The following is a 12,423-nucleotide window of genomic DNA, read 5'->3' as shown; positions in this document are numbered from 1 at the left end:
ACAAGAAGGCAATATCTCCTGTTAACCTCTATTTTCGAGACATTATTCCTCGATATCTACACAAATATTAGGTTACCGATGGTGCTCAGTATTAAGTTGGATATCTATCATAGATCATTTCGGGGTTTTACAGTAAGCAATGCAGTGGCAATTCTTGTTCAAAGTTATTTAGTCGTGGATCGGCTATACTGTCTTTGTTATATTGTTTTAAATTTGTTTAGAGACTCATAATTAATTTCAAGCTAAACCCTTGTACTTGCAAGTCACGTTGCTAATCATTAATTTGAAAATGCTTTATCAAGCTGCCGTAATGCTTTCGAAACTGGTCATCAAGGATACTATACTTAAACTGATATTAATTTTGATTAGGCTAAGATATCACGGGATGATCAAATTAGATTATTTGGAAAGGATACGATACTATAAGTCTCGCTAATAGAGCATCTGACCTGACGTTGGTCGCCGTGACCAGAGTCGTGTCCGAGATGTCAACCAGAAGATCTCCGGACACCGAGTTCATTTGAGTCACAAACTGGAATGTTTTCATGAGTTATTCATTACTCGACCACTACTTTGCAATATTTAATATTTCAAGAGATATGTTTGATCTTCATTTATTACTTATCTATAACTTGGACGTGTATATATGTTTTTTCCACGTGTAATTAATGACCAGAGAATTCGTTGATTTAAATTATCAAAGAGTGGAACAATTCTTCATGCAGAAAACGTTAGTAGATCGAAAGCCATGTTTCAGGAAGTAGGTTTGGTTTATGAACGACTTTTCGAATAGAACAATCATTCATTTTCAAGTTACAAGAAGCATTAAATATTGAAATTTTGGTGGAAATAAGTACATAATATATGTAAATAGGTACTAGGATGGCAAATTCTGCCATCTCATAATAATATGTATTTTAGTGGCTTGTAGAAAAGTATTCCTGAGGTATGCAGCAGAATTGAACACCACATGCACATTTGTTAGAGACAAAACAACAAAACAGTCGAGTCGATCTCACAAACGACAATTACTTGAAGCGGTGAAACATATATTCAAAGTAAATAAGAATCGAGCATATAAATAACATTATAGAAATGACCATATGCAATACATCGCGTATGAGCTTAACATTTATGTCATTTAACAAATTATTGACGCCAATAACATGTTTTTCAGAGAGCATTAAATAAGCTTCACATATCTTCAGATTATTACGCATTAGACCATCATCAGAAGTAAGCGTACAGTACCCGGGCGGCGTTGGCGTTGACGAAGCCGATGTATGTAGGTTCCCTGCTTCATATCATTGTTCTATAGACCATCATCTATCGATATACAGTAAGTGTACAGTACCTGGGCGGCGTTGGCGTTGACGAAGCCGATGTAGGTTCCCTGCTTGACTGCAATCGGGGGATCAACGAGCACTGATGCAGGCACGCCGCCTGTAGCTGGCAAGCCCGCGGTGCCCAGAGATACCAACTGATACCCGCTGGGGGCTGTGAATAATATGAATTGTATTCATTATTTACACATCGGTTTGATAAATACTCCAATAGTTTTTTGTTTTAACATTCGAATTTGTGAATTATTTGCGTTATTACATGGAAAATTTCTATTTATTAATTTTCAAATTTTTTAATATAGTCCCTTCTTTAAAACCTAATATAAAAATTTCACAAACTTTTACTGTAATTACGAGTGCATTATGAGTACCTTGATGGTTTCAAATTGTGGGTTGAATGAAGATGATGTTCGTCAGCTTGTAAGTTAATAAAATACTTAAAAAAAAACATTTTAAAAAACCACGTTTTTCTTGTGGACTAAAAGTAGAAAATAAATTATGGCTCGCCCCAAAAAACGTGTGTCGGGCAGATTTATGATTAAAGCGAAAAGCACACAACACACGAATTTTGGAAATTTGATGGCTGTCTCTTATACACATCTAGATGTGTANGAAATAGTTTAAAAAAAATTTACACTTGAAAATAGTTGAAAGATGAGAATTTTTATCTCTACCTGCTTGAAAATAATTCAGAAAAATGCAATTCTGGAAAATATTTTACACTTGAAAATAGTTGAAAGATGAGAATTTTATATTTTAATCTCTACCATGAATTGGGTGTTAAGCTCGAAAATGATTGAGGGTCAAGCATTCACTCATGAATTTCACACACAACATTGAATGCACGACACGTAATCACGAATTCTGGTTAGTAGACATATAATCATTGAGTAATCCTGCCGATTGATTTCCTTCTCATGGTTTCCCTTAAGATTTAGGAACTGTTTGATTAAGAGTATAGCTATCGATCAATTATTCATCTATACTTGATTTATATTTAATATATAGGAATTATTTAACTAAGAGTAAGCCCGACAATAGGTTTTATTTGCCTGCTTCCCCATTAAAAAAACTGTTTAACTATGATTAAAACTTTCAATAGATTTTCTTTACCTGATTTTCATTCAAAATATATAAATCATGTAACTATGACTAAGGCTGACCATTATTTCCAAGATAGCATCGTTACTGGCCGCCGATGTGGTGGCCTCCACTCTGACCAGCCGTCCGTCGGCCGCCACCAGCCCGTGCACGACGTTGTATACGAAGCTCGTGGCTGGCGTCGTGCTCACCCCTGTGGTCGCTGGGGTCAGAGGGTCCACGGTCGTGCCATACACGCGGGATACAGACCCTGACAGAGAAGTTCTTGGTTGCAAATGTTTTGTTGTTGTTTTTTTTTTCTTTTTTTAAAAAAAGGCCTCCCACACTCACCATTCCAACAAAAAGGAATTGATTTTATTAATTAAAAACAGGGAATGGTTTCATGTCAGTGATCAGGGCCCCGACCTTAACGCCTTTGTTGTTCATTTTCATATTGCAAATGTTGCAATACAAATGCAATGTTTTTGTTCATCTGTCTATGTACAAATGTTCATCTGTATAAGTACAAATGTTGTTCATCTGTATTTGTACATCTGTTGTTCATTTGTATATTTCGTATAGTGTTATTTCGGCATGTCTTTTGAAGCTCTGCAGGTCTAATTTTTAATTTCAATTCTTGGAAGTGTACTCGCAAACATGTGTCTTCTTTGAGGAAAATATTACTAAGGATAATTTTCCAATTTTAAAAGTTTAGCATTCCTGATAATAATATTGAGTTTAATCAGTTCTAAACACCTTAATTTTTCTTTAATGCATATAAAAAAATCAATTTCAAGTTGAATATGAAATCAATTTCCAGAGGAAATTAAGTTTTTCGGTGATTTTTTGTATTACAACTTCGCGATTTCTCTTCTAAATGTATTATTACAGAGGAGAGATTAGAGCGAGGCATCATGATATGGAAGTAATGTCATGAGGAAGCTAGAATACAAATACTGGAATTCAAGTGCAAACCCAGAAAAAGCGATAGATGGAGAATAAAAGTACCAGAAATATAGTATTTTTAACACGTTTTTCTTAGCTTAGCTTCGCGTTTGTTTGTTTGTTTGTTTGTTTATTTGTTTGTTTGTTTGTTTGTTGTTAACATTGACAACGAAAATTAGCCCACTTCTGATTCTGTCTCTTATACACATCTAGATGTGTATAAGAGACAGGCAGGAGTCTCCAGCTATTAATTTACAAACTACCGGATTTGTCAGGACGTTAAAATTGTTCTCGTAATTCAAGCTTTGATTCCAATCTGTATCCATAATACCCTATGTTTGTACTATTGTCATTTCAAAATTTCAAATTCACTTGTTGCAGAACTCGTCCTCTACTTGATAATGAATGAAGTTGCATTCGAAACGTCGTAAAATTAAAATTATAATAAAATGTCCCTTGGAAACCTGATATTTGGATTTTCACTTCCTATCAAGAGCCTAATTCGCCGAATCGAGAAAAATAATAAGAAAATTGTCAATAAGAAATACTCTCTGGTCTTCAACGAAACCTGTTTAGATATATGAGCATAGTTTAAACGCACTTCGTCAAAGGATTCTGTCTCGCCCTACACGATTCAAAATTCAAGGAGAAAGATAAAACCAATCATTAGAAGATCTACACAAAAATAATACAATTTCAGCAAGGAAAGTTAACTCTAAATTAGGTAGGTGATTGGTAAGTTGTAGGTCAACCGTTATAAAACAAATCAAGCAACAAATAGTTTACCTTAATTACGTAACTGTCTTTTTGGATGTAGGTACATAATTTGAAATAATAATAAACTTTGAAATAATTTGAGCTGTAAAAGTTTACCCTTGATTAGATAGGTGCCAGGTAGGGTGAACATGTAAAACGTGACACTTCCACCACTCTGGGCGCCGTCCCCCCAGTCCACGGAGAAGTCAGTGGTCCCCACCACCTCCAGCGTCACCCACTACCAAGTGAGATGATGAATTTGAAATAAGAGTTTGAATAATATCGAAATCAATAGTCAAACTGTAGGATTATTCACCGTTACGGTCAGTCAAAGGGAATGACACGTGTTGCACTGTTGCATGAGCGATGCATTGAATTTGCGCAAAATTTTTTTATTGGTTAAAAGAGGTAATGTATAAAACTTAGGAGAAGGGTTATTAGGATGATAAAGATAATTCTTTTGTAGCACGAAACATGGATTCGAAAAATTAAATGTAATAATTATGGCATGGAATGACTAAAAATTTTAAAACCATTAAATTCTTTTCACTTCTGCTAGGATCTGGCATTGGCAATAGTAAATTGAAGTTGGGAGCACTAATGCTGTCATATATACCTGCATCTTAACTTAAGAATTGTTATATCAGGGAAACTTGGAAAACTAATCTTAATTTGAGTCATTCAATGCTTATCCAACTTCGTCAGTCCACTACACATGAAGCTTAGTTAGCCTCGATGTCTATCACTTTGTCAGCAATTATGTTCCGTCCAATTTCTCATGTTTGATGTTTTTCGCACCACATGTTCAGGCACTAAGTAATTTTCCTTGTTAGCCTATAATAATAATAATTAAATCTCCTTCCAAGTCAGTCACCTCATTTACAGAGCTGGGCAGCGCTACTTTGAAATGTAGCGGGCGCTACCGCTACCGCTACATGCTCTAAAATCTAAATGTAGCTCCGCCACCGCTACCGCTGCTGAAAATGTAGCTGCCGCTACATGTAGCGCGCTACTGCCCACCTCACCTCATTTATCATTTCTTCACCTCATTTATCATTTCTTCACCTCATTTATCATTTCTACACCTCATTTATCATTTCTTCACCTCATTTATCATTTCTTCACCTCATTTACCATTTCTTCACTCACTCACTCCCATTTTACAGTCACCCATCTGATGAACTCATGCAGATGAACTCACGTCATTGGTCTGGACGAAGTAGGGTTCAACAAGCCCCGTGAGTGAGGCGTTGAAGTATTCAGTCGTGACGGAACCTGACCACATCGAGAAGTGTCCCATCACGAGACCCCCACATCTGCTCCCGTCCGCACAAAAGGCGTCGCAAGTTCCCGCCAGCGTCAAAGCTTGAATAAGAAAAGAAAAAATCATGACGGTGACGTTTATAATTTCTACGATTTTTAGCATATTGTTTAGCATGATAATAATCACGATTTATTTTCAGGTTCAAACAATTTTGAAAATATTGTGGCACTATTCTAATGGCCACTTTCAATTATTGTGCATAATTCTAATGAATTATTGTCCCTGAATTCCAGAAGACGTCAGGATATACTGTAGCTTACCAGAAACGGCAGCGGCGGCACCGCAGAAGCAGTAGCGGCCGCGGTCGATGCCAAAGGCATCATGCCCAAGTTTGGTGCACTCATCGTAGCACTCCTGGGGGCCGGACAGAAGCTCCGTCTCGTTGTATGGGAAGATATAGTTGAGTGATCCTGTTACGCTGGGCAGGGCGGGTGCTGCGACATTGTCCTGGATACATCCTAGCGCTGAAAGAGATCAGTCATGTATGTTAGTGAAGATTTTGACAGATAAATTACATTTCAGCTCCTTAATTTAAAAATAACAACTGCATGCTCTGGAATTCAACTATCATATTTTGGAGTAAAATTCTAAAGTACGGAAACTGAAATTTAAGATAAAAATTGATCAGAAACTTGGATGGAAAAGTTTACCGTTTGCGTGTTGAAACACATAAACGGCATTGACAGAAGTACGGAGAAGTGCAAAAACTAATCTTTAATGTCTTGGAAATTAGACTGATGCTTTGGAAACCATATTTTTATCAAGAATTAATACTCCTCTGTACGGTAAATAAATGCTCCGTGCAATGTAATAAGACATGAAAATTTAGAAGATAAGCTTTCATACCGCAGCGTTTTTCAAGCCGTAACATTGAGCACATTGCTATCAGTCGTGACTTTAGTCCGAACATTTCACGTAGAATTTGGTACGAGCATTCAAGAAGATAGAACACAGCCTCCATGACTTTTTTTCATAAAATTGCGAGCGTATTTTCAGTTGACGTTTAACATGTGACAACGCCTAGGTGGAGACACAGCTCTAATTAGCCTCAGGATAGGGCGCACGAAAAAGAAAGATCGGAAAAAAGTTTTCGGGAGAGTTTTTTCATGTTTTTCTATGAAAATTCGATTTTCCATGAAACGTCGATTTTCCATGAAAAGTCGATTATAGTCTATTTCAAGCAGGCACTCACGCTCCACCTTTTCGTCGTTTTATTGGCAGACATTCAGAAACTTTTAAAACTGAACTGCACTTGTTGTAACTGTTGAGCGCTACAACAGTTCTGTTGGACATGAGTTTGACCAACAGTTCTGTTGGTCATAATTTTGACCAACAGTCCAGCATTAGTTGGGAATCAATTGCAATTATTGAAACATTCTTTAAAGCAGTTTGTGAGGTCGAAGATTAAAAAGAAGTTTTATGACTAATCCAGCAGCGCGGACTAGTCCAGTAATAATTCAACAAAGTGAATATTTACATGTGAGGCGCGCACAGGTGAGATTTTCCCATCGTTCATTCTTGATCATCGCTTGATCATCAGTTGTCGATTATTATACCAGGTATTGCTATTCCAAAACTACATAAATTTCTGATGTCATTTAAATTTTTGAAAAATATATCCACAAGCATAGAAAACTGTTCAAGCAACGATTATTTAGCTCAACCACATGGCGTCGCGATTGATGCTCTGTTGATTTTATATAAAAAAATTATATCTTGCCACTGAATAACCGGCGTTTGATCGCGTTTATTGAATGTGGCTATTATGAAGGCAACCCAATCAACGTGTTCATAGTTATCAGCTTGCCAAGCTTATAATGGACTTATTTCTCGTGATTGAACGAAATAGAACGGTGAGCTCTTAAATTAAGGAATGCGTTACACCCAAGCCTGGCACTTTATTCAGTTGTTACACTGTTAGAAAAATTACCGTTAGCGGTATTATCGGCGTTTCAGTGGCCGGTCGGCACGTGAAAAGAAACACCGTGTCACCGTTTTTATTCTAATTTAACACTAGAAATCCGTAAAACATCTGATAAAAACGGCGAAACAGTTTATTTTCACGGGGCGACCGCCGACCGGCCACTAGAACGCCAGTGGGACCGTTTTTTCACCGTTTTTTCTAAAAGTGTAGGCCGCTGCCATGGTGTGAGTGCTATATCACGATGACCTTGTCGCATGGTCGGGCGAGGTTAAACCACGCTGCCCCAGTCACTAATAAATACTCAAATGATAATTGATGTAAGCTCTACGACCTCGGCGCTATTCATCATAACCTGCATGAATGTAACTCAGGATTTACCCTTAGTATACTGACCCTAAATTGAGTTATCAGGACTTTAGCTACGAATAACAAGGTGTTACTACAATTTGTCCTCGGAAGCTAGCTCTAATTACCTGTTCTTTAGATACAAATATTATTGACAAGGCTTAATGTAATAGTCGATGGAAGGTTAATTACAGGCATTTATTTGTGGCAGCGAGACTCGTGTGCGCGAACTTGCTTTCAAGCACATAGAAAGTAACAGACATTGGCTCTTCCGTATGTGTAACATTTCAAACAAGTTATAAATTATAAATTTGATGAAAAGAATAAAGTCTATATTTAATTAGTTACTCACGGGTGTATGACTGAGCTTGCACATCTCCTGATAGCTTCAGCAGCAGGACCAGCACCAGGGACCTCCGCAGCAGGGGCAGGTCGTGACGAAGACGTCGCATCGTCACGGGGTTCCTCTAATCTTCTTCTTCGCCTTTTTCACTACTCCCTCCCTTCCTCCCGTTTCTTCTTTTCTTAGTTTATATTTGGCTTAAGATTTCGTATTTCCCGAATGGTAGAAGATCATCCTTGACAAGATGAAAATGAGTATAAAATTAATCTTGCATAACCTCTGGCGACAATAATTATAGTGATAACAATGAACCAGTAATATACAATAGCGATACGAAAACATAATGTCTTAAATAATTTTCAGAACTAAAAATTTGCTGAAGAGATGCCGTATATTTCAAAGTTTGTTTCGAGATGCGTATATATAACAACGTATATACTGTATAACAGAAGGGCGAAACGCAGTTCGATGTTAAACATTGAATAATTATTGTCCTTTTAAGTTAGATCTAACTTATTAATTTTACGTAATTATGTCCATTATCATCTCAAATTTCAGATATTATTCTCATACGTTTGATCTTGTGAATTTCGGCGTTCATTTGGACACATTGAGTGTACTAACCTTACGCAAGGTACATATCAAGGGAAATGTGTGACAAATAATAATAATGCAAAATAAAGGATTATTCATTAAATTTTAATGAAAATCAATTTGAAATTTGATGAACAATGGACGGGAATGTATGAAGAGTGTGTAAGGTAAGCAAGGGAAAATTATGTAAGTATGAATTATATCAAAGGAAACGAACGCGAGATATTTGAAAATGTACGAGAAATGGTTGGAAAACGCCTGAAAAATGCCAGCAAATTATAAGCTAGGACAAAACACACTTGAAAAATCTATAGAAAATATTCGGACAATGCGGGAAAATTACATAAAAAATTATAAATAATCGCATCGGAAATTTATGAAATTGAAGAATCGAAAAATTTACAGAAAATGTATCAAAATTTAATAATGAATTTTAAAAAAATTATGCACGCTTTTAGTACGTGAGATTGCACTTAGCTTCGATGCCAAATGTTTTTTTTTTAGCAACAGAGTAGGTACGACTTTGGTATCTATGATACTGAGAAAAATTTCGGAAAAAGGAGGATGTCATAGAATGACATCGTGTCGCACAACTGACATTACTTGAACAATATTATCAGAATCTCTAGAATTACCTTTTTAATTTTTACCTACCTCAAAATGAAACTATGTAATGCATTGCATCACTCGTTACAATGATAAACATAGCGCGTTTCACCATTATTCTGTTCTAAAAGAATTCTTATCATTCTGGTCACGAAAAACAACTACAGTTATTATATAGTCATGACAAGTTCACCGGAATCGAATCAAAATTTTTAAACAAGTGTGAGACGAGGTTTTAAATCTTGAAAAAATGTGAATATTTTAGCTGTGCAATACGATTTAATTGCGCCCAAGTTGAAATTAGTTTTCAAAGTAATCATTGCTGAGAGAGATTGCTAGTAACGAATATTATTAGTCGTCATAAGTTCAGATGTGCCGTGCGCAGGTGAAGGTTTTCTTTCTTGATTGGTTCTATGATGCATGGCTTGAAATAATAAATTTTCAATCTATCTGAATTCTCGAATGGATTTCTTGTCCCGATAGAGAATTATTGAAATTATTCAGATAGGGTAACATGGGGCAGCGAGCCCACTGCGGGTCACGGGCCCATAGCGGGTTTCTCGCTATGTATGGCAGATATTGGTCCGTGTTCTCTACCGCCGGTCGACAGTTTCACTGAGATGAAGTGTACGGATTTACGTTTTGCTAAGTGTTTGCGTTATTAAGTTCTTTGCGAATAACTGTTTTAGTCCAGATAAAAATTTTTTGCCGCTAAATAAAGGTTTTTTCCATTACTATAGATGAAGATTTTGAAATTACTTTGAATTATTTTTTCAAAGTAATATTTATAGGGATAATTTTGAGACCAAGTTTAGACTATTAGCTTTTAAAATAAAATGTTGACACGATATAAATTGAAATGATACCTAGTGGGGGCAACTTTTATTACATTTTTCTTATTTTTAACTGTAAAGTGTTGTTTTATCATTTTTAAACGAAAAATATGCAATTGTGGTAAAGGGACCAAGGGTGGGCGAATTGCCCCAAGCCCATGGGCCCATTGCCCCAGGGGTGGGGCAATGGGCCCATTTTGACACTTTTTACAAAATAGTGTTTCATTAAAAATTGAGGCGTCTCTATAGGCGTCTAATTCACATCATACATTCCTCATTAGTTGTACCTTTAAACAAAACAAAGAACCACCTCGTATCAATTAAAACTTCATCAAAAATTTAGTTTAAAAAAAGTGGGGGGCGCGCTGCCCCACGTTACCCTATGTTTCTTGAAAAGTTAATCAATCTTTCGTTCATAATCACTATGGCTATTTTCAATAAAAAACAGACCGTAATAACTTCAGATTCAACTCCGATTTTTAGTTGTATATTCGAAAAAATGTACATGATAAATGCCGATAAATATCATCGCGCAGAGAGCGTATTGCTCTACTGTGCACAAACTAATTCTTCATTACAATTACATTTAGGCACTGTTCCTATAATGTTTCATTATTATGCAACGCGTAGAGTTATCGGAAAATGCGTTATTTAAAAACAATTTCAATAATTATACAGGGAGGGTCAAAAGTCATTGAACCATTTCAATTTGATTTAAATTTTTTATTTCAACAGTTATATGCATGAAACTTTAGTATCATGAGGTCAAGGCGATGAAAATTTATTTTCTAACACAAATTTCATTTATTTCTCTAGTGATTTTTTCTTTTAGCTTAATTAGAGATTGCGGCTTGTTGGCATTAACCTTTTCCATTAGTTATCCCCACAAGAAAAAGTCCGTGATTTTGACAGCAAATTGTACAATTCGCGTACTTTAGACGGTACTGAATTTCGCCATAATTATTTTTCAGGAACAAAAAAAAATTAAGAAAATAAAAATATAAAAAATATTTTAAAAATGGGGTCAGTGATTTTTGGCCCATACCCTGTATAATCCGCGCCAGAAACTTCGTAATGCCAGTAGATTCAAGAAAGGTTCTCGAACCGAACATATATTGACATATACATGGACATATTTTGTATGTGTTAATTCATTGCGCAGTGACTATAAAGCATGAAAACATGAAAGAAAATTAACAATAATTGCAAATTGGCAACCATTTGCTGGTTCCCTTCGCTGCTGGCTTGTACTAAAATTGCTAGGCATTTATCATCCAAGGATGTTCGTCCATTATACGATCCATTGAATACAATAATCTATTTCGCCTCATACTTAATTCAGACACATATTTATTTTAGTATTTACCATTACTGTCATATATAACGCATACTTACATTGTAAGGTCATCTATTTGGCTCATGGTGAGCAGATGTCATTGTTATCGCACGTGTGTCTTGAAGCTTCAATTCTAGCGCATATTGATACGAAAAGAATTTTCGATGCCGTCTGCATGATAATTATATATGACGAGGATGTTAATTCTGATTATGAATGATGTTTTAACGCAAAAAGCACCTAATATATTGAGATGAATAATAGAAAATGCAATTATGGCAATGAATTCTAGTGATGAACAATGTTTTGCTTGCTATGAATAGGATAAGAATCGTGAAGTGATGACCGAAGAATGTAAACTTTGACTATGTTTAACTTGTCATGAAAAAGGTGCTAATAATGAACGGATTAGCGGATAGTTCAATTATAATTGTAATGATGACTTGTCCAGAGAGAATGGTTACTCTGGGCTGACGCAGGAAGAACGTACTGCAAATTCTGGTGTGAATGATGAATTATTAATTAAGATGAGAATGAGAGTCCTGAAGCGGGCGTGGAAAATTCTATCATGAATAATAAGTACATGGTGATAATTCTCCCTTTGGTATGGAGGGAAAATGGGAAAGTCTGATAAAGGATAATTCCATCCAACAAATATTGCATTCAACATTTTTAATCATAAAAGAAAGTCATTTCACAAGATTCCAACGTGGGCTAATTCTAAAGATGTCTTACGACTAAAATTCAATCAACATTCAGGTCTTAAATTAACCCGCTTATTGTCCACATTGTACTTTCACATTCAGCCCTGCATGCACTGGCCATGAAAATTTCCCACGAACCTCTTAATGAGGACTCATACGAATGTAATATTTGAAGTATCTTGTTAAGAAAACTTGAATTAATTCACTAATTATTGATAAATTTCATACAGAGTTAGAAAAAAGTATGCTAACTTATATCTCTAAATCAGGAATAAATGAAAATGCAACGA

Source organism: Hyalella azteca, unplaced genomic scaffold (assembly GCF_000764305.2).
Source record: "Hyalella azteca isolate HAZT.00-mixed unplaced genomic scaffold, Hazt_2.0.2 contig9145, whole genome shotgun sequence".
Lineage (NCBI taxonomy): Eukaryota > Metazoa > Arthropoda > Malacostraca > Amphipoda > Hyalellidae > Hyalella > Hyalella azteca.
This window is presented reverse-complemented; position numbering follows the sequence as displayed.